We start from the raw sequence: 23,527 nt of genomic DNA on the forward strand, positions 1-23,527 counted from the left end.
AGACCGGCTATATATATTCTGTAACATGCTAAAACAACAATGGTCAAGAGTTTGCATGAGAAAAGAACTTATGGTAACGGTGTTACCGCTCCGCACCTGCTAGTTTTGCTACTTGCTTGGTATGTAGTAATTGCATTACCATTTGGTTACCATTTTATAAAAAATAGGCCATGTAATTTATTACTAGCACGTTACCTTTGCTAACTATGATACACCGTTACTGTGTTCGATTTATTCATTACTATGCACCCTTGTGGTGGGAGGAGGAGCAGGGCATGGGACTGTCGTAATTCCATTAAATCATTACGATAGAGTTTTCACCGAAAACTGAGGTGCGCAGACGAGGAGAGTAGACGGTTAGGCTAATTAGGCGCATGAGTCTAGTTAGGTCGCGCGGCCGGAGCGTAGGCTAACTAATAATGCACTCAGGCTTACTAATAATGCTAGTTTTGCTACTTGCTTGTCATACGCCAAATGAAGATTTTAGCGACCTACACACTTTTCCTTCCTGACCATTGATACGTCTTTAACGTATTGTTTCATGTTATTATAGTATTAATCTTGGATGTTTTATATGCAATTATATATCATTTTTGCGACTAACCTATTAACTTAGTGCCATGTGCCGCTTCCTGTTTTTTGCCTATCTTTGGTTTTCCAGGAAATCAGTACCAAACGAAGTCCAAATGCCACGAAACTTTTTGATGATTTTTTTCTTGACAAAAGACACCTTAGAAGCTTCGGGAGGAGACCAGACGTACAACAAGGAGATGGCAAGGCAGTAGGGCATGCCTAGGGGGTAGGTGCGCCCTAGTGGCTTGTGGGCTCCTTGTGGCTCGGTCTGACCTAATTCCACCTCTATAAATTCTCTAAAATTGGGAAACCAACAGAGAGCCACCCAAAATAATTTTTCTGCCACCGCAAGTTTCTGTTCTTCGGAGATCCCATCTGGAGACCTTTTCTGGTACCCTGCCAGAGGGGGAATCGATCACAGAGGGCCTCTACATCAACCTTCACTAGTAGAAAACGGAGATTTATCACCGGTTCGTAAGGGCCTTTAGTGCCAGTTCTGCAACTGGCACTAAAGAGTGGAGGCTAAAGGTCCCCCTTTAGTACCGGTTCGGCACGAACCACCACTAAAGGCCTACCACGTGGCGTGAGCTCGCGCCGTGGTATGCGGGACCTTTAGTACCTGCCGTGTTACCAACTGGTACTGAAGGTTTATTTTTTGAAAAAAAAAATCTGAAAATTTTGGAAAAAATTTGAATTTTTTTCGATTTTCGATTTTCTGAATTATATGATGATTTAGTCTCTAATCACTCCTCTTAACTACTCAAGTGTAGATCACTCATTCCAAATCGTCTAACTTCCCGGCCGGTCACCCATCCTCTCACTCCCCCAGCCTGAGCACGCTTAACTTCGGAGTTCTATTCCCTCTACTTTCCAAGTCTGCACTTGTTGTTTTCCTGACAAATGTAAGCTGTCAATCCTATTAACCCTCAGCAGTTTAGCTTGAGCATTAGGTCACATTGTAACACCCCGCATGTAACTTGCCATATTTGTAACTCCGACTCTTGCCATTTCCGGCTATGTGTTATGATTTTCCCTCCGTTGTCGGGTTTTGTCTTTCGTTTTGTATTTTGTCATGTCATGCATTTCATATCATGTCATCATGCGCATTGCATTTGCATACGTGTTCGTCTCATGCATCCGAGCATTTTCCCCGTTGTCCGTTTTGCAATCCGGCGCTCCTATCTCCTCCGGTGCATCCCTCTTGTTTTCTTTCATGTGCGGGTGTCAAACTTTCTCGGAATGGACCGAGGCTTGTCAAGTGGCCTTATTACACCACCCGGAGACCACCGGTCAAGTTTCGTTCCATTTGGAGGTCGTTTGGTACTCCAACGGTTAACCGGGCATCCGCAAAGTCCATTTGAGTGTCCAGCAAAACCCCCCTCAAAAACCAGCCCAAAACCCACCAAACTCTCTTCCATGTCCTAGGTCGTTCGATCACGATCGTGTGGGCGAAAACCGCACCTTATTTGGAGCCTCCTAGCTCCCTCTATCAATAAATATGTGGGCATCCCGAAATACTTTCGCAGTCTCCGGAAACCCTAAATCCTCTCTCCGCGGGCGGACGCGTCCAGCGCCCGCCGGACAACCGCGCCGCCCACCGCAACCACTCCCGCGGCCCGCCAGGCCCGCCGCCGGCCCGCGGGCCCGCGCGCCCCCGCGCGGCTCCGCCGCCCTCGCCGCCTCAGGCGCGGCTCCGCGCCGGCCGGCCCCGCCGCCGACCGCCGCCGCCGCCGCGCCGCGGTTCGCCGCCGTCCTCCGCGACTCCCCTCGCCGGAGCCGCGGCCCCGCCGCCCTTCGGCCTCGCCTCCTCCTCCGCCTCGCCGTCGCTTCCTCCTCCGCTCCGGCAAGCTCCGGCGAGAGCTACGGCCGCCGTGCCCCGAACCCTAGCGAGCTCCATCCTCAGATCCGATCGGTATAGCCCCGTTGACTTTTCCGCCGAGCCCCCTCTATTTTTTCCAAGTCCTGTAATTCTCTCAGCATGTGCACTTGTTCGTGATGCTATAACTCCTTGCATGTAGCTCCGATTCGCGCGTGTAATATGTCAAATTGTTCGCTTCGTGATGCTCTTCATTTTGTTCAATTGCACCATGTTCATTAGAGGTCATCTTGATGCCCAAATCTCTGTTGGAAGAGGGCTAGTTGCTATTATTCTCTGGTTCTTAGCAGAACTTGGAGATTTGCCATTTTTGTATCATTAAATCTCTGCATCTTATGGACATGAGCTCTACATGTGTTTTGAAGTATGCCATGCCATCTTTCCAAGGGTATATGCCATGTATTTTTGTGATCTCTGTGGTGACTAGCACAAGCATGCAAAATAGTCTCCGTAATGTTTCAGATTTCAGGGACTCCGTGATTTCTCCAAGTCTTTGTCTGCTGTTATTTTGTTGCCATGTAAACTTGATAATACAGAGAGATCCATGCATATTTTGGAGATGTTCATTAAGGATGTTTTGTAGCTATAGTTGTAATTGATCCATTCCTGCCCTTTTTTGCAATTATGGAGTGACATAGCATGACTCAATCTTGCTCTACTTTTGCTATAAAATATTTCTGGCAGATTCTTAACATGATATGCAATTTTGCCAAGCTTATTGTAGTTGATCCATACATGCTATGCTTTTTAATTTGCCATGGATAGCTTCATAAACATGCCATCTTGCTGTAGGGATGCTTGATTTGTCATGCATTACTCCGTAGTGAGTGCATCAAGCTCACAAAGAGGCCTACATATTATTATTTCTGCCATGCTCTGTTTTCTGCTAAGTCTGAAACCCGATAATGAAACTTGCTATGTTTACATGCTTGCCATCATATCTTCTGGACCTTTTTGGCTTATGGTCAATAACGGACTTTTGTCATGTGCATTTAGTAGGACACTTCCATGCCTTGTTTTGCTATGTTAAGTTCCTGTAGCATGTTGATTTCGTGCTCTGAACATTGCTACCTGATGCTGTTTTCTGCCATGTCCAGTTTTTCACCAAGTCTGTGATCCTGTTATCTTTTGCATTTTTGCCATGCCTGTTTGAGCTTGATATGTTGTGAACTAGCCGTAGCTCAGTGTTCATCTTTTGTCAAGCATCTCCTGTAGATTACTGCCATGTGCTTTTTTGCTATTTTGGGGTGCTGTAGCATTGTTACTTGTTGCATTTCAAGTGCTATCAGGCTGTTAATCGCAGATTCGTGTCATTCTTGTTTTGCTTGCCATTTGCAAACCGTGCATCCGTTTCCGGTGATCCTTATATCGATTTCGAACGAAATCATCTCATCTTTCCAGTGGAATGCTTGGTTTGCTAAGTTGCTGCCATGTTCATGATTTTCCTTCCGGAGCACGCATATGCATCGCATATCATACATGTTTTGCATCATGTTGCTTGTGCATTTCTCGTGGTTGATTGTGGTTCCGTTTATTTGTGTTCTTGTCTTGGGTAGAGCCAGGAGACGAGTTCGTGAACGAGGAACCTGTTGAGTACGCTTACGAGGATCAAGCTTTCGACAACTCTGAGAATCTTGCAGGCAAGATGACCACCCATCGAAATCACTTCTATCTTTTCTATGCTAGTTGTTCGCTCTATTGCCATGCTCCGCTACCTATCACTTGCTATATCATGTCTCCCATTTTGCCATGTCAGCCTCTAACCATCCTTCCTAACAAACCGTTGTTTGGCTAAGTTCCCGCTTTTGGTCAGCCCTTCTTATAGCGTTGCTAGTTGCAGGTGAAGTTGGAGTTTGTTCCATGTCGGAACATGGATATGTAGGGATATCACAATATCTCTTATTTAATTAATGCATCTATATATTTGGTAAAGGGTGGAAGGCTCGGCGTTATGCCTGGTGTTTTGTTCCACTCTTGCCGCCCTAGCTACTGTTATACCGGGATTATGTTCCTTGAGTTTGCGTTCCTTACGCGGTCGGGTGATTTATGGGACCCCCTTGACAGTTTGCCTTGAATAAAACTCCTCCAGCAAGGCCCAACCTTGGTTTTACCATTTGCGACCTATACCTTTTTCCCTCGGGTTTTCTAGAGCCCGAGGGTCATCTTTATTTTAAACCCCCGGGCCAGTGCTCCTCTGAGTATTGGTCCAAACTGTCAGTCGCCGGTGGCCACCAGGGGCAACTCTGGTCTGACCTATCGGAAGCTTGGACAATCCGGTGTGCCCTGAGAACGAGATATGTGCAGCTCCTATCAGGATTTGTCGGCACATTCGGGCGGCTTTGCTGGTCTTGTTTTACCATTGTCGAGATGTCTTGTAAACCGAGATTCCGAGACTGATCGGTTCTTTCCGGGAGAAGGTTTATCCTTCGTTGACCGTGAGAGCTTATGATGGGCTAAGTTGGGACACCCCTGCAGGGTATTATCTTTCGAAAGCCGTGCCCGCGGTTATGAGGCAGATGGGAATTTGTTAATGTCCGGTTGTAGATAACTTGTCAGTTGACCCAATTAAAATACATCAACTGCGTGTGTAGCCGTGATGGTCTCTTCTCGGTAGAGTCCGGGAAGTGAACACGGTCTGTGTTATGCATGACGTAAGTAGGTGTTCAGGATCAGTTCTTGGTCAATACTAGATGACGTCCGTTCCGTTGCTTCTCTTCTCGCTCTCATATGCGCAAGTTAGCCACCATATATGCTTTTGCCGCTCCAGCTCCACCTCATTACACCATCCTTTCCTATGAGCTTAAATAGTCTTGATCTCGTGGGTGTGAGATTGCTGAGTCCCCGTGACTCACAGATTCTACCAAAACAGTTGCAGGTGCCGACGATGCCAGTGCCGATGATGGGGTCGATCTCAAGTGGGAGTTCGACGAGGAACGTGGTCGTTATTATGTGTCTTTTCCTGATGATCAGTAGTGGAGCCTAGTTGGGACAATCGGGGATCTAGCATTTGGGGTTGTCTTATTTTCATCTGGATTTTGGCCGTAGCCGGTCTATATGTTTGTATTTTGGATGATGTATGATTAATATTTATGTATTGTGTGAAGTGGCGATTGTAAGCCAACTCTTTATCCCATTCTTGTTCATTACATGGGATTGTGTGAAGATGACCCTTCTTGCGACAAAACCACTATGCGGTTATGCCTCTAAGTCGTGCCTCGACACGTGGGAGATGTAGCCGCATCGTGGGCGTTACAAGTTGGTAATCAGAGCCATCCCCGACTTAGGAGCCCCCTGCTTGATCGAATCGCTGGCGTTGTTGAGTCTAGTGCAAAAATGTTTTGAGTCTTAGGATTATATATATCGGAGAGTAGGATTCTTTTTACTCCTCAGTCCCTTCGTCGCTCTGGTGAGGTCTCCTGACGTAGAATTTTTGACTATTCTCTCCTCAAATTTCACTAAAAATTTTTTTAGGATCACGCGGGTATCTTGGAATCGTTCCGATGGTTTTGTGACGAGAACATTGTTCTTGGTGCCTCCTGACATTTAGGGGTTGTGGCAGTGTCCCGGGGAGTTGAGCTCCGAGGTGTTGTCGTCACAATTTTATCGTTGCAGTTCTGGAATACCTGAGTTTCGCCGACATCGAAATCTCTTTTATGCAGTTGTTGGTGAGATCACCTCGACGCCACCCAGTACTGGGGCGGGAGTTCGGGAGTATTGCCATAACTTGTATAACGGATGCTTTTCGAAGGTTGAGGTAAACGATTTTCGAAGGTTTCTTGGTTATGTGTTGACGGATGGATACAACTGGATCTAGGGATTGCTAGTTTGGGTGATATATTTTGTGTCCCCTGTATCCCCTACACCAGATTGCATAACCGGAAAGTTTCGGGAGTTTATAAGTGGGAATTCTAGTAGCCTTAGGATATCTTTCCGACAGACGCATGATATGAGATTGGGGTTCAACGTCTAGTGGTCCGCCTGTACACGGTTGATTTTACAGTGGTCTCGTAGTGTCTTAAAGAGTCCATGGCTTTGCCGACTCGGGGACGCTTCTTATGTCATGTGCACAGCCTTGTACATGATGGTGCTGTACGATTGAGCCCGTGTGGGCCCCACCACGAAAACTTCGGACGAAACCTCTATCATATGTTTGTTCCGGCTTATTCTGCAAGCCAATACTTTGTTTTGTTTTTTATATTATGGTATTCGAGTTGCTTCGAATTCATATGTTGAATCCATATCTTTTTCAAGTGGCTTCTCAACTTATGGAAGTGTGATGATTTACTACGGAATTCATTCGTTCATCTTCGTTCGAATGTTTATTTGTGAAGACTATATGTTGCAATTTCTATCCGTTGATTCTACTTATCTATTTGTCTATCAAGATGCTAACGGATGTCACCCTCTTCAGGATGGCTCCGCCAACGCGTTAGAATCCGGATCGCAATGAAGGGAGTCAAGCGAACCCTCCGCCAACACCTCCACCCCCGGAGGCATGGCAAGCTATCATGGCAGCCACCAACGCCAATGCTCAAATGATTCGGCAACTCTTGCAAGAATGTACTCAAGGGCAAGGCAATCAAGGTCAAGGCAACAATCAGTTTCACTTTGCTACTCTCAACCAGTTTCTCGCAAATCTGCCCAAGTCTTTCAGCTACTGTGCCGAGGCCACGGATGCCGATGATTGGCTCGTGGACATCAACAAGCATTTTGAATGTAGCAATGTCAGGCCTGAGGACTATGTCAAGTTCGCTTCTTTCCAGCTCAAGGACCAAGCTGCTGATTGGTATCAACAATACAAAGATTCCAGAGGAGGTCGTGTGATCACTTGGACTGACTTCTGTCGGGACTTCAAAGCGCACCACATTCCACAAAGTGTTGTTGAGAGCAAGCGTGAGGAGTTCCGCAATCTCAAGCAAGGCAAGATGTCTGTGTATCAATACAACATTCAGTTTCAGAAACTTGCTCGCTTCGCTAAACAAGACGTTCCTGATGAAAAGAGCATGATCTATCACTTCAGAGGTGGCCTTAAAGAGGATCTGCAGTTAGCTCTCGTTCTTGTTGAGCCTACTCAGTTTGATCAATTCTACAATATGGCACTGAAGCAAGAGGCTGCTCAGCTCAAGTGTGAGGCTTCTAAGAAAAGAGTCAGGGACGCAGTTCAGTCTTCTTCTTCCTCACTTGTGACAGCTAAGCAACAGAAGTTCTGGTTGCCTCCTCCTCCTCCGTTTCGTCAGCCTTATCAGCAGACGAACAAAGGTGGCCATGGTTCTTCCAACTCTTCCAACTCTGGCTATCAGAACAAGTCTCAGAATCAAGCTCCAAAGTCCAATGCTCCTTATCACCGTCCACTCTCAAAGGTGACTTGCAACAAGTGTCAGCAGAAGGGTCACTATGCTAACAAGTGCTTCAACCAAAGGCGTCTGCCTCCTCCTCCTCCTGTCAGATATTCCAACAATGCAGTGGTCAAGAATAATCCAAAGTTTGCAAAGGTGAACATGATGAATGCAGCTCAAGCGGAGGAATGTACTGATGTGATAATGGGTAATCTTCCTGTTAATGATATTCCCGCAAAAGTTCTTTTTGATACTGGTGCATCGCTTTCTTTCATATCAAGACCTTTTGCATTCAAGCATGAATTGCATTTCCAAGGATTGCCTAGGCCGTTAGCAGTTGTCTCTCCGGGCAAATGCATGAATGCAAGTTCCATGGTTTCGAATGTTACCATCAAGGTGGGCGACTATAGATTTCAGTCTTCTCCAATTGTTCTTGGTGACTCGGATATTGATCTTATTCTCGGGATGGACTGGCTTTCTAAGCACAAGGCTCAACTTGATTGTGCTGCCAGGGAAATTCAATTGACACACTCGTCTGAGGATGTGATTATTTTTGCCGCTCGTGATGAAACCATTCGGTTCTTCTCTCTCAATGAGAAGGGCGAATTGAATGCCATCTCTCAAATTCCAGTCGTTTGCGAGTATCAAGATGTCTTTCCAGAAGAGCTTCCGGGTATGCCTCCGCACCGGCCAGTTGAGTTCGTTATCGAACTAGAGCCTGGCACTGAACCCGTTTGCAAGCGTCCATACAAGCTTGGACCCAACGAGCTGAAGGAATTGAAGAAACAGCTCGATGAACAAGAGCGTCTGGGTTTGATCAGACCGAGTTCTTCTCCATGGGGTTGTGGTGTTCTTTTTGTCAAGAAGAAGGATGGCAGGGACCGACTTTGTGTCGACTACCGTCCATTGAACAAGAAGACAATCAAGAACAAGTATCCACATCCCAACATCAATGAGCTATTTGAGCAACTCAAAGGGGCTAAAGTATTCTCAAAGCTTGATCTTCGTATGGGTTATCATCAGATTCGCATTCGTGAAGAAGATATTCCCAAGACAGCATTCAGAACAAGCTTTGGTTCTTATGAATATACTGTCGTGTCTTTCGGCCTTGTCAATGCTCCTCCAGTGTTCTCTCGGATGATGAATTTCATCTTCAACCCCTATACCAATGAATTCGTCCTGGTGTATCTCGATGACATCTTGGTCTTCTCCAAGAATAAGCAGGATCATGCCAAACATTTGCGATTGGTGCTCGACAAGCTCAGAGAGTATCAATTCTATGCGAAGTTCTCTAAATGTGAGTTTTGGCTCGATGAAGTTCTTTTCCTTGGTAACATCATCTCTGCCAAGGGCATCGCTGTTAACCCCGAGAAGGTGTCCGCAGTTGTGAATTGGGAACCTCCTCAAAATGTCAAGCAGCTCCGCAGTTTTCTTGGTCTTGCAAGCTATTGCTGAAGATTCGTTGAGAATTTCTCCAAGATTGCAAAGCCTCTTTGAAACCTCCTTCAGAAGCATGTGAAGTATGTCTGGTCTCTTGAGTGTGACGTTGCTTTCAACACTCTCAAAGAGAAACTAGTCACCGCTCCTGTCTTGACTCCTCCTGATGAATCCAAGCCGTTTGAAGTTTTCTGTGATGCTTCTCTCCAAGGTCTCGGTGCTGTGTTAATGCAAGAGAAGAAAGTTGTGGCCTATACCTCTCGTCAGTTGAAGCCCAACGAGAAGAACTACCCCACTCACAATCTTGAGTTGGCGGCAGTTGTCCATGCATTGATTACGTGGAGACATCTCTTGTTGGGAAGACAAGTGGACATTTTCACTGATCACAAGAGTCTCAAGTATATCTTCACTCAGCCCAACCTCAACCTCAGGCAGACTCGATGGGTCGAAATGATTCAAGAGTACAATCCGAGTATTGAATATAATCCAGGCAAGGCCAATGTCATTGCAGATGCCTTAAGCAGGAAGGCTTATTGCAACAGCTTCATTGTCAAGCCTTTCCAACCGGATCTTTGTGAAGCTTTCCGCAAGCTGAATCTCCAAGTTGTTCCTCAAGGCGTTCTTGCCAACCTCATAGTCTCTCCTACTTTGGAAGATCAAATTCGTGAGGCACAACTCCTTGATGCCATGGTGAAGAAGGTGAAACGTGGTATCGACAAGGGTCTTTCCAAATACAAGTGCTATCGCATTGATGACAGAGACACTTTGTTCTTCGAGGACCGGATTGTGGTTCCGAAAGGTGATCTAAGGAAAGTCATTATGAACGAGGCGCACAATTCTCTTCTGTCCATTCATCCTGGAAGTACGAAGATGTACCATGACCTCAAGCAGTCGTATTGGTGGACTCGAATGAAGCGAGAAATTGCTCAGTTCGTGAATGAATGTGATGTCTGCCGAAGAGTGAAAGCAGAACACCAACGACCAGCTGGTCTCCTTCAACCTCTTGCTATCCCAGAGTGGAAGTTTGATCATATCGAAATGGACTTCGTGACTGGATTTCCCAAGTCCAAGCGCGGAAATGATGCTATCTTCGTTGTCATTGACAAGCTTTCTAAAGTGGCTCATTTCCTTCCAATCAAAGAATCCATCACAGCAGCTCAGCTGGCAGAGCTTTACACCTCCAGAATTGTCTCCTTGCACGGCATTCCACAATTGATATCTTCTGATCATGGAAGCATCTTCACCTCTAAGTTCTGGGACTCCTTCCAGAAGGCCATGGGCACTAACATTCGCTTCAGCACAGCTTTCCATCCTCAAACTAGTGGCCAAGTCGAGCGAGTCAATCAAATTCTTGAAGATATGCTCAGGGCTTGTGTCATTTCCTTTGGCATGAAATGGGAAGATTGTCTTCCATATACTGAATTCTCCTACAACAACAGCTTCCAAGCGAGTTCGGGCATGGCCCCATTCGAGATTCTCTATGGCAGAAAGTGCCGTACTCCTCTCAATTGGTCAGAGACTGGTGAACGCCAACTTCTTGGCAATGACTTAATCACTGAAGCTGAAGAAATGTGTAAGTCATCCGTGATAATCTCAAAGCCGCGCAATCGCGCCAGAAGAGCTACTATGATAGTAAGCATCGTGATTTGGCTTTCGAGATCGAAGACCATGTCTACCTCCGCGTCTCTCCAATGAAAAGCACTCGTCGCTTCGGTATCAAAGGGAAGCTTGCCCCTAGATACGTGGGTCCTTTCAAGATCATTGGCAAAAGAGGTGACCTCGCCTATCAACTTGAGCTTCCTTCCAACTTCGCGAACGTGCACGATGTGTTCCACGTGTGACAGCTCCGCAAGTGCTTCAAGACGCCTGAGCGCACCATCAACTTCGAAGAGATTGACCTCCAAGAAGATTTGTCTTATCATGAGCACCCCGTTGCTATTCTTGAAGAAACTGAGCGCAAGACTCGCAAAAAGTCAATCAAATTCCTGAAAGTGAAGTGGTCGCACCATTCCGACCAGGAAGCCACCTGGGAACGCGAGGACCATCTCCGTTCCGAATATCCGGAGTTCTTTCAGTCCTAGATCTCAGGACGAGATCCTCTCGTAGTGGTGGAGTGTTGTAACACCCCGCATGTAACTTGCCATATTTGTAACTCCGACTCTTGCCATTTCCGGCTATGTGTTATGATTTTCCCTCCGTTGTCGAGTTTTGTCTTTCGTTTTGTATTTTGTCATGTCATGCATTTCATATCATGTCATCATGCGCATTGCATTTGCATACGTGTTCGTCTCATGCATCCGAGCATTTTCCCCGTTGTCCGTTTTGCAATCCGGCGCTCCTATCTCCTCCGGTGCATCCCTCTTGTTTTCTTTCGTGTGCGGGTGTCAAACTTTCTCTGAATGGACCGAGGCTTGTCAAGTGGCCTTATTACACCACCCGGAGACCACCGGTCAAGTTTCGTTCCATTTCGAGGTCGTTTGGTACTCCAACGGTTAACCGGGCATCCGCAAAGTCCATTTGAGTGTCCAGCAAAAACCCCCTCAAAAACCAGCCCAAAACCCACCAAACACTCTTCCATGTCCTAGGTCGTTCGATCACAATCGTGTGGGCGAAAACCGCACCTCATTTGGAGCCTCCTAGCTCCCTCTACCTATAAATATGTGGGCATCCCGAAATACTTTCGCAGTCTCCGGAAACCCTAAATCCTCTCTCCGCGGGCGGACGCGTCCCGCGCCCGCCGGACAACCGCGCCGCCCACCGCAACGACTCCCGAGCCGCCACGTGGCAGCTCCCCGCGCCGCGCCGCCGCGGCCCGCCAGGCCCGCCACCGGCCCGCGGGCCCGCGCGCCCCCGCGCGCCTCCGCCGCCCTCGCCGCCTCCGGCGCGCCTCCGCGCCGCCGCCTCCGCGCCGGCCGGCCCCGCCGCCGACCGCCGCCGCCGCCGCGCCGCGGTTCGCCGCCGTCCTCCGCGACTCCCCTCGCCGGAGCCGCGGCCCCGCCGCCCTTCGGCCTCGCCTCCTCCTCCGCCTTGCCGTCGCTTCCTCCTCCCCTCTGGCAAGCTCCGGCGAGAGCTCCGGCCGCCGTGCCCCGAACCCTAGCGAGCTCCATCCTCAGATCCGATCGGTATAGCCCCGTTGACTTTTCCCCCGAGCCCCCTCTATTTTTTCTAAGTCCTGCAATTCTCTCAGCATGTGCACTTATTCGTGATGCCATAACTCCTTGCATGTAGCTCCGATTCGCGCGTGTAATATGTCAAATTGTTCGTCCTGTGATGATCTTCATTTTGTTCAATTGCACCATGTTCATTAGAGGTCATCTTGATGCCCAAATCTCTGTTGGAAGAGGGCTAGTTGCTGTTATCTGCTGGTTCTTTTCAGAACTTGGAGATTTGTCATTTTTGTGTCTTTAAGTCTGTGCATCTTATGGGCATGAGCTCTACATGTGTTTTGAAGTATGCCATGCCATATTTCCAGTGGTGTATGCCATGTATTTTTGTGATCTCTTTAGTGACTAGCACAAGCATGCAAACTAGGACCCGTAATGTTTCTGATTTCAGGGACTTGGTGATTTCTCTAAGTCTTTGTCTGCTGTTATTTTGTTGCCATGTAAACTTGATGATACAGAGAGATCCATGCATATTTTGGAGATGTTCAGTAAGGATGTTTTGTTTGCAATTATGGAGTGCCATAGAATGACTCAATCTTGCTCTACTTTTGCTATAAAATATTTCTGGCAGATTCTTAACATGATATGCAATTTTGCCAAGCTTATTGTAGTTGATCCATACGTGCTATGCTTTTTATCTTGCCATGGATAGCTTCATAAACATGCCATCTTGCTGTAGGGATGCTTGGTTTGTCATGCATTGCTCCGTAGTGAGTGCATCAAGCTCACAAAGAGGCCTACATATTATTATTTCTGCCATGCTATGTTGTCTGCTAAGTCTGAAACCTGATAAAGAAACTTGCTATGTTTACATGCTTGCCATCATATCTTCTGGACCTTTTTGGCTCATGGTCAGTAAGGGACTTTTGTCACGTGCATTTAGTTGGACACTGCCATGCCTTGTTTTGCTATGTTAAGTTCCTGTAGCATGTTGATTTCGTGCTCTGAACATTGCTACCTGATGCTGTTTTCCGCCATGTCCAGTTTTTCACCAAGTCTGTGATCATGTTATCTTTTGCATTTTTGCCATGCTTGTTTGAGCTTGATATGTTGTGAACTAGCCATAGCTCAGTGTCCATCTTTTGTCAAGCATCTCCTGTAGATTACTGCCATGTGCTTTGTTGCTATGTTGGGGTGCTGTAGCATTGTTATTTGTTGCATTTTAAGTGCTATCATGCTGTTAATCGCAGATTCGTGTCATTCTTGTTTTGCTTGCCATTTGCGAACCGTGCATCCGTTTCCGGTGATCCTTATATCGATTTCGACCGAAATCATCTCATCTTTCCAGTGGCATGCTTGGTTTGCCAAGTTGCTGCCATGTTCATGATTTTCCTTCCGGAGCACGCATATGCATCGCATATCATATCTCGCATATCATACATGTTTTGCATCATGTTGCTTGTGCATTTCTCGTGGTTGATTGTGGTTCCGTTTATTTGTGTTATTGTCTTGGGTAGAGCCGGGAGACGAGTTCATGAACGAGGAACCTGTTGAGTACGCTTACGAGGATCAAGATTTCGACAACTCTGAGAATCTTGCAGGCAAGATGACCACCCATCGAAATCACTTCTATCTTTGCTATGCTAGTTGTTCACTCTATTGCCATGCTCCGCTACCTATCACTTGCTATATCATGTCTCCCATTTTTCCATGTCAGCCTCTAACCATCCTTCCTAGCAAACCGTTGTTTGGCTAAGTTCCCGCTTTTGCTCAGCCCTTCTTATAACGTTGCTAGTTGCAGGTGAAGTTGGAGTTTGTTCCATGTCGGAACATGGATATGTTGGGATATCACAATATATCTATTATTTAATTAATGCATCTATATATTTGGTAAAGGGTGGAAGGCTCGGCGTTATGTCTGGTGTTTTGTTCCACTCTTGCCGCCCTAGCTACTGTTATACCGGGATTATGTTCCTTGAGTTTGCGTTCCTTACGCGGTCGGGTGATTTATGGGACCCCCTTGACAGTTCGCCTTGAATAAAACTCCTCCAGCAAGGCCCAACCTTGGTTTTACCATTTGCGACCTATACCTTTTTCCCCCGGGTTTTCTAGAGCCCGAGGGTCATCTTTATTTTAAACCCCCGGGCCAGTGCTCCTCTGAGTATTGGTCCAAACTGTCAGTCGCCGGTGGCCACCAGGGGCAACTCTGGTCTGACCTATCGGAAGCTTGGACAATCCGGTGTGCCCTGAGAACGAGATATGTGCAGCTCCTATCGGGATTTGTCGGCACATTCGGGCGGCTTTGCTGGTTTTGTTTTACCATTGTCGAGATGTCTTGTAAACCGGGATTCCGAGACTGATCGGTTCTTTCCGGGAGAAGGTTTATCCTTCGTTGACCGTGAGAGCTTATGATGGGCTAAGTTGGGACACCCCTGCAGGGTATTATCTTTCGAAAGCCGTGCCCGCGGTTATGAGGCAGATGGGAATTTGTTAATGTCCGGTTGTAGATAACTTGTCAGTTGACCCAATTAAAATACATCAACTGCGTGTGTAGCCGTGATGGTCTCTTCTCGGTAGAGTCCGGGAAGTGAACACGGTCTGTGTTATGCATGACGTAAGTAGGTGTTCAGGATCAGTTCTTGGTCAATACTAGATGACGTCCGTTCCGTTGCTTCTCTTCTCGCTCTCATATGCGCAAGTTAGCCACCATATATGCTTTTGCCGCTACAGCTCCACCTCATTACACCATCCTTTCCTATGAGCTTAAATAGTCTTGATCTCGTGGGTGTGAGATTGCTGAGTCCCCGTGACTCACAGATTCTACCAAAACAGTTGCAGGTGCCGATGATGCCAGTGCCGATGATGGGGTCGATCTCAAGTGGGAGTTCGACGAGGAATGTGGTCGTTATTATGTGTCTTTTCCTAATGATCAGTAGTGGAGCCTAGTTGGGACAATCGGGGATCTAGCATTTGGGGTTGTCTTATTTTCATCTGGATTTTGGCCATAGCCGGTCTATATGATTGTATTTTGGATGATGCATGATTATATTATGTATTGTGTGAAGTGGCGATTGTAAGCCAACTCCTTATCCCATTCTTGTTCATTACATGGGATTGTGTGAAGATGACCCTTCTTGCGACAAAACCACTATGCGGTTATGTCTCTAAGTCGTGCCTCGAGACGTGGGAGATATAGCCGCATCGTGGGCGTTACACACACGTTTCACTGTTTGAGTTTGAAACTATTATTATAAAAAACAGTAATTATTTAGTAACACTAATATTTCTTAAATAAGTTTGACCACTATTTAACCATAGTTTGACCACGGTTTGACCATAGTTTGACCAGATTTGACCAAAATTCAAAAAATTGAAATAATTATTTAGTAACACTAATATTCTTGAATAATTATGTTGTAACATTAATACTTCTTGAATATGTAGTTTGACCATAGTTTGACCAGATTTAACCAAAAAACTGAAATTTGAGCATATCTTTTTCCCTTTTGGAATATGAGGATTCTAAAAAATTGCTAACAGGCCGTAGGCAGTCAAAATCGGATGCGGATTTTCGTGCTGAATTTTTTTGATATATTATACGTTTTTTTTTCTGACATCGTATGCAAAAGTTATAGTTTTACATTTTCCCTACACTTTTTGCAAAACATGTCCAAATTGAAGTTTTCAAATTTTCCTAACTAGTAGATGTAGTAATATAACTACCTCTCGAAGGATTTTATTTTTTGAAGTTTTTTGATTTTTTCAAAACTGAAATGGCGATCCACGGGGGGGGGGGGGGGGGTAGAGTTTGGAAATTGCCCTATAGTACCGGTTTGTGTGTCCAACCGGGACTATAGGTCAGAACCCTTTATTCCCGGTTCATGGCATGAACCGGTACTAAAGGTTAGCCCTTTAGTATCGGTTTGTTCCACGAACCGATACTAAAGGTGATCGTGTGGCCCTGGCCTTACGCCAGCCTGCCACCACCCCTTTAGTACCGGTTCGTGGCACTAACCGGTACTAAAGGTTCAACACGAACCGGCATTAATGCATAGCCGTTCGAACCGGCACTAACGGTACCGTTAGTACCGGGCCAAAATCAAACCGGGACTAATGTGTCTCACATTAGGTCCTTTTTCTACTAGTGCTTGCTGCCCTTTCGATGATGTGTGAGTAGTTTACCACAGACCTATGGGTCCATGGCCAGTAGCTATATGGCTTCTTCTCTCTCTTTGATCTTTAATACAATGTTTCCTCGATGTTCTTGGAGATCTATTTGATGTAATCTTCTTTTGCGGTGTGTTTGTTGGGATATGTTGAATTGTGGGTTTACGATCAGATTATCTATGAGTATTATTGGAGTCTTTTCTAAACTCTTTTATGCATGATTATTATAGCTTTGTATTTCTCTCTGATTTATTTGTTTGGTTTGGCCAACTAGATTGATTTATCTTGCAATGGGAGAGGTGCTTTGTAATGGGTTTAATCTTGCGGTGGTCTATATCCCAGTGACAGAAAGGGACAAGACACATATTTGTATTGTTGCCATTAAAGATAAAACGATGAGGTCTATTTATATTGTTTGAGTTTACTTTGTCTACAACATGTCATCTTGCTTAAGGCGTTACTCGTTCTTTATGAACTTAAGATGCATTCTGTATAGCGGTCGATGTGTGCAATAATAGTAGTAGATGTAGGCAGGAGTCGGTCTACTTGTCCCGGACGTGATGCCTATATACATGATCATTTCCTTGGATATCGTAATATCTATGCACTTTTCTATCAATTGTTCAAAAGTAATTTCTTTACCCACCGTATGCTTTTTGTTCGAGAGAGAAGACTCTAGTGAAAACTATGGTCCCCGGGTCTATCTTTATCATATATTAAAACCCAAAAATACTTTGCTGCAATTAATTTACCGTTATTTATTTTGTGTTTTTGTTTATCTATCTACCATCTTCAGACATGATCCTTGCAATTAATCACCGAGGGGATTGACAATCCCCTTGATCGCGTTGGGTGCAAGTATTTGTTCTTTCGTGTGTAGGTGCTGTTCACGAGGTCTTGCGTGGTTCTCCTACTAGATTCATAACCTTGGTTCTTAACTGAGGGAAATACTTATCCCTATTGTACTACAACATCCTCTCCTCTTCGAGGAAATCCCAATGCAACTCACAAGTAGCAGGAATAATTTTTGGCACCGTTGCCGGGGAAGACATCACCAAAACCTACCAACCACCATTGCGTAAACGTTCATCTCCTTGCATTTACTTTCATTTGCCATTTGCCTCTTGTTGGGGATATAACCCCACGGCGTGACCCGCTCAGGAAGGGCCGGGTTACACAGTTGGCAACTTATAGCAAGGGGCCCAAGAAGGCCCAAGAAGACAAGATGTGAAGGCGGCGGTTCATAAACAGGCTTATTGGAGGCCCAAGACTCAGAGGCGACTCAAGTCCCGAAGGTGTGAGCCGCCCGATGATGACTTGCTTTGTAAGACAAGGGAATTAGAACCAGAGTCGGTTACGTTGTGTGACCTGACATGGACTCTTGTAAACTGCCGGACCTCGACCTGTGTATATAAAGGCAAGACCCGGCAGCGGGTTAACTCAAGAAACAACCAATCGATAACTAGGTCAAGCGTGTTCGCTCCCTTGTAATCGAAACTCAAGCAATACAACTAGAAGCAAGAAGTAGGCTTTTACCTCATCACGAGGGGCCGAACCTTGGTAAACCCTTTGTGTCCTTTGTCCCATTCAACCCCTTTGAGCTAACCTATGTTGCGATGGCTCCACACCTAAGTCCTTTCACTAGGGCATCTACCGTGACAAAACCATGACAGTTGGTGCCTACCGTGGGGCCAGAGCACGGTGGTTTCAAGTTCTTGAAGGGAAACTTTTCAGGGATCGAAGGATACGCCGTGGGATGGATGACTAAGAGCCGCCGCAGCAAGATCTACATTGACGATGCTGGTTGTGGTCCCGAGACCGACTCAATCGAGTACGGGTACCGGGTCCCCTTTGGCGGAATTCACGACTTCATTGGCAAGATCGGCAAGTCAGAGCCTGAGCCGGACACCTACATGGGCATCACCGAGACACCTGAGCGTGCGCGACCCGCTAGGGTTCAACTCGGCCGGAAGCATGCCTTTGTTGGCTTTGTTCATGGGACGGATCTTGAGGAAGGATCTGTGTCTGGTGGAGAGACGAGTATCTATTCAGGTTATGAGTCCTCAACCGGAGAAACCGAGTCAATCTATCAACTTCAGGATGGCGGGCTTGGGGGCTATTCCGATGGTGACAGTATTATGGACCCATATGAGCCGCCGAGCAGGGCTGCTATTTTCATAGATGGCATGCAACCAATACTAAATTCATCAACTGTCGCGGCCATGACGTCCGGCTCAACTACTACTGCGATGGCCGGGGCGAGCGGCTCTACGCGGCCGCCAACTCAAGTCTTATCTGACCTCTTGGGTGCCTTGGTGACTCTGTTAGCTGCAGAGGTAACTCTGATGAATCAAATGCAGCATAATGCAGAGGTTGCAAAGCTGCGGGATGAGGTGGCTAAGGCCTGAGAGGATCTTGACGCGGAGACCGCCAGGATGACAACAGAACGGGCTTCATTGGTGTGACACCCTGGTTTTTGCCCTCTTTCTTTTTTTGGATTTATTTGCATTTTTTATTTGAATTTGAGTTTTGAATCAACTCAGTTGGACTTAATCACTTGGACATTTCTTTGGATTTCACACAAGTGACTCACCTAATGAAAAATATTCATTTTCCCTCTGAAATAGTAGTTCAGTCACTATTGCAGGTTGCTGCTAATGCGACACTACGACCAGAGACCCTTTCACGAAACTGTGTGCGATGCATTAATCACAAACGGGGATGTAAAAAACCATCAAAAAAGGTGCAAAACGTTTGCAATGGAGGATGGATCAAAAATGGTTCAGATTTTAGTTGCATGTGCGATCGAGGGCATACGGTTCAGTCCAATGAACTGCTAGCAATGAGGCGGAACAAAAGAAACGGGTAGCCTGATGAAGGCATGTGCGATATAGAGCATACGGTTCACTCGAATGAACTGTTTGTGATTAGCAACACGAAAGAAATGGGCAGCCAGCTGAAGGTGTGTGCGATATACAGCATATGGTTCACTCGGATGAAATGTTTGTGATTAGGCAACACAAAAGAAACGGTCAGCCAGATCAAGGTGTTTGATTGAGGGCATACGCTTCAGAAGGATTAACTATTTGCGATTAGACAACAGAACAAAAACGGGTAAGCCAGATCAAAGTGTCTGCGATGGATGGCATACACTTCACATGAATGAACTGTTTGCCATTAGCCACAACAAACTGAGATAGTTAGATAGATCAGCGTGTGTGCGCTAGACGGGCACACCCATTTTAATCAAAAGAAGCGTGCGCGATGGTAATAATGAGCGTGCACGGTTGTTGGAATAAGACGTGTGCTGACATTGCCTATTGTGGTGCACCCTATGGTGAAAACTCCACGTACGCGGCCGAGAAGGCGTACGTGCCTGTTGGAAATATGCCCTAGAGGCAATAATAAATGGTTATTATTATATTTCTTTGTTCATGGTAATTGTCTATTATTCATGCTATAATTGTATTGTCCGGAAATCGTAATACATGTGTGAATAAATAGACCACAACGTGTCCCTAGTAAGCCTCTAGTTGACTAGCTCGTTGATCAACAGATAGTCATGGTTTCCTGACTATGGACATTGGATGTCATTGATAACGGGATCACATCATTAGGAGAATGATGTGATGGACAAGACCCAATCCTAAGCATAGCATAAAAGATCGTGTAGTTTCGTTTGCTAGAGCTTTTCCAATGTCAAGTATCTTTTCCTTAGACCATGAGATCGTGCAACTCCCGGATACCGTAGGAGTGCTTTGGGTGTGCCAAACGTCACAACGTAACTGGGTGACTATAAAGGTGCACTACGGGTATCTCCGAAAGTGTCTGTTGGGTTGGCACGGATCGAGACTGGGATTTGTCGCTCCGTGTGACGGAGAGGTATCTCTGGGCCCACTCGGTAATGCATCATCATAATGAGCTCAATGTGACTAAAGGCGTTAGTCACGGGATCATGCATTGCGGTACGAGTAAAGAGACTTGCCGGTAACGAGATTAAACAAGGTATTGGGATACCGACGATCGAATCTCGGGCAAGTAACATACCGATTGACAAAGGGAATTGCATACGGATTGATTGAATCCTCGACACCGTGGTTCATCCGATGAGATCATCGTGGAACATGTGGGAGCCAACATGGGTATCCAGATCCCGCTGTTGGTTATTGACCGGAGAGGCGTCTCGGTCATGTCTGCATGTCTCCCGAACCCGTAGGGTCTACACACTTAAGGTTCGGTGACGCTAGGGTTGTAGAGATATATGTATGCGGAAACCCGAAAGTTGTTCGAAGTCCCGGATGAGATCCGGACGTCACGAGAGGTTCTGGAATGGTCCGGAGGTGAAGAATTATATATAGGAAGTCAAGTTTCGGCCATCGGGAAAGTTTCGGGGGTTACCGGTATTGTACCGGGACCACCGGAAGGGTCCCGGGGGTCCACCGGGTGGGGCCACCTATCCCGGAGGGCCCCGTGGGCTGAAAGTGGAAGGGAACCAGACCTTAGTGGGCTGGGGTGCCCCCCTTGGGCCTCCCCCCATGCGCCTAGGGTTGGGAACCCTAAGGGGGGGAGCTTCCCGCTTGCCTTGGGGGGCAAGGCACCCCTTCCCCCCCTTTGGCCGCCGCCCCCCCTTGGAGATCCCATCTCCCTGGGCCGGCGCCCCCCCAGGGGGCCTATATAAAGGGGGGGGGGAGGGAGGGCAGCAACCTACAGCCTTGGGCGCCTACCTCCTCCCCTGCAACACCTCTCTCTCTCTCTCTCTCTCTCTCTCTCTCTCTCTCGCAGAAGCTTGGCAAAGCCCTGCCGAGACCCGCTACATCCACCACCACGCCGTCGTGCTGCTGGATCTCCATCAACCTCTCCTTCCCCCTTGCTGGATCAAGAAGGAGGAGACGTCGCTGCACCGTACGTGTGTTGAACGCGGAGGTGCCGTCCGTTCGGCACTCGGTCATCGGTGATTTGGATCACGGCGAGTACGACTCCGTCATCCACGTTCATTGGAACGCTTCCGCTCGCGATCTACAAGGGTATGTAGATGCACTCCTTTCCCCTCGTTGCTAGTAGACTCCATAGATGCATCTTGGTGAGCGTAGAAAATTTTTAAATTATGCTACGATTCCCAAAAGTGGCATCATGAGCCAGGCCTATGCGTAGTTACTATGCACGAGTAGAACACAAAGCAGTTGTGGGCGTTGAGTTTGCCAATTCTTCTTGCCGCTACTAGTCGTTTCTTGTTTCGGCGGCATTGTAGGATGAAGCGGCCCGGACCGACCTTACACGTACGCTTACGTGAGACAGGTTCCACCGACTGACATGCACTAGTTGCATAAGGTGGCTAGCGGGTGTCTGTCTCTCCTACTTTAGTCGGAACGGATTCGATGAAAAGGGTCCTTATGAAGGGTAAATAGAAATTGGCAAATCACGTTGTGGTCATACGTAGGTAAGAAAACGTTCTTGCTAGAAACCTACAAACCACGTAAAAAATTGCAACAACAATTAGAGGACGTCTAACTTGTTTTTGCAGCAAGTGCTATGTGATGTGATATGGCCAGAAGATGTGATGAATGATATATGTGATGTATGAGATTGATCATATTCTTGTAATAGGAATCACGACTTGCATGTCGATGAGTATGACAACCGGCAGGAGCCATAGGAGTTGTCTTTATTATTTTGCATGACCTGCGTGTCATTGAATAACGCCATGTAAATTACTTTACTTTGTTGCTAAACGCGTTAGCCATAGAAGTAGAAGTAATCATTGGCGTGACGACTTCATGAAGACACAATGATGGAGATCATGATGATGGAGATCATGGTGTCATGCCGGTGACGAAGATGATCATGGTGCCCCGAAGATGGAGATCAAAGGAGCATAATGATATTGGCCATATCATGTCACTATTTGATTGCATGTGATGTTTATCATGTTTTTGCATCTTATTTGCTTAGAACGACGGTAGTAAGTAAGATGATCCCTTATAATAATTTCAAGAAAGTGTTCACCCTAACCATGCACCGTTGCGAAGGTTCGTTGTTTCGAAGCACCACGTGATGATCGGGTGTGATAGATTCTAACGTTCGAATACAACGGGTGTTGATGAGCCTAGCATGTACAGACATGGCCTCGGAACACACGCAATACACTTAGGTTGACTTGACGAGCCTAGCATGTACAGACATGGCCTCGGAACACGGAGGACCGAAAGGTCGAGCATGAGTCGTATAGAAGATACGATCAACATGGAGATGTTCACCGATCTTGACTAGTCCGTCTCACGTGATGATCGGACACGGCCTAGTTAAACTCGGATCATGTTTCACTTAGATGACAAGAGGGATGTCTATCTGAGTGGGAGTTCATTAAATAATTTGATTAGATGAACTTAATTATCATGAACTTAGTCTAAAATCTTTACACTATGTCTTGTAGATCTAATGGCGAACGTTGTCCTCAATTTCAACGCGTTCCTAGAGAAAACCAAGCTGAAAGATGATGGCAGCAACTATACGGACTGGGTCCGGAACCTGAGGATCATCCTCATAGTAGCCAAGAAAGATTATGTCTTAGAAGCACCGCTAGGTGAAGCACCAATCCCAGAGAACCAAGACGTTATGAACGCTTGGCAATCACGTGCTGATGATTACTCCCTCGTTCAGTGCGGCATGCTTTACAGCTTAGAACCGGGTCTCCAAAAGCGTTTTGAGAAACATGGAGCATACGAGATGTTCGAGGAGCTGAAACTGGTTTCTCAAGCTCATGCCCGGGTCGAGAGATATGATGTCTCCGACAAGTTCTTCAGCTGTAAAATGGAGGAGAACAGTTCTGTTAGTGAGCACATACTCAGAATGTCTAGGTTGCATAACCGCTTGTCTCAGCTGGGAGTCAATCTCTCGGATGACGCGGTCATTGACAGAATCCTCCAGTCGCTTCCACCAAGCTACAAGAGCTTTGTGATGAACTTCAATATGCAGGGGATGGAAAAGACCATTCCTGAGGTATATTCAATGCTGAAATCAGCTGAGGTAGAGATCAG

This window comes from Aegilops tauschii, chromosome 4, assembly GCF_002575655.3.
Source record: "Aegilops tauschii subsp. strangulata cultivar AL8/78 chromosome 4, Aet v6.0, whole genome shotgun sequence".
NCBI lineage: Eukaryota > Viridiplantae > Streptophyta > Magnoliopsida > Poales > Poaceae > Aegilops > Aegilops tauschii.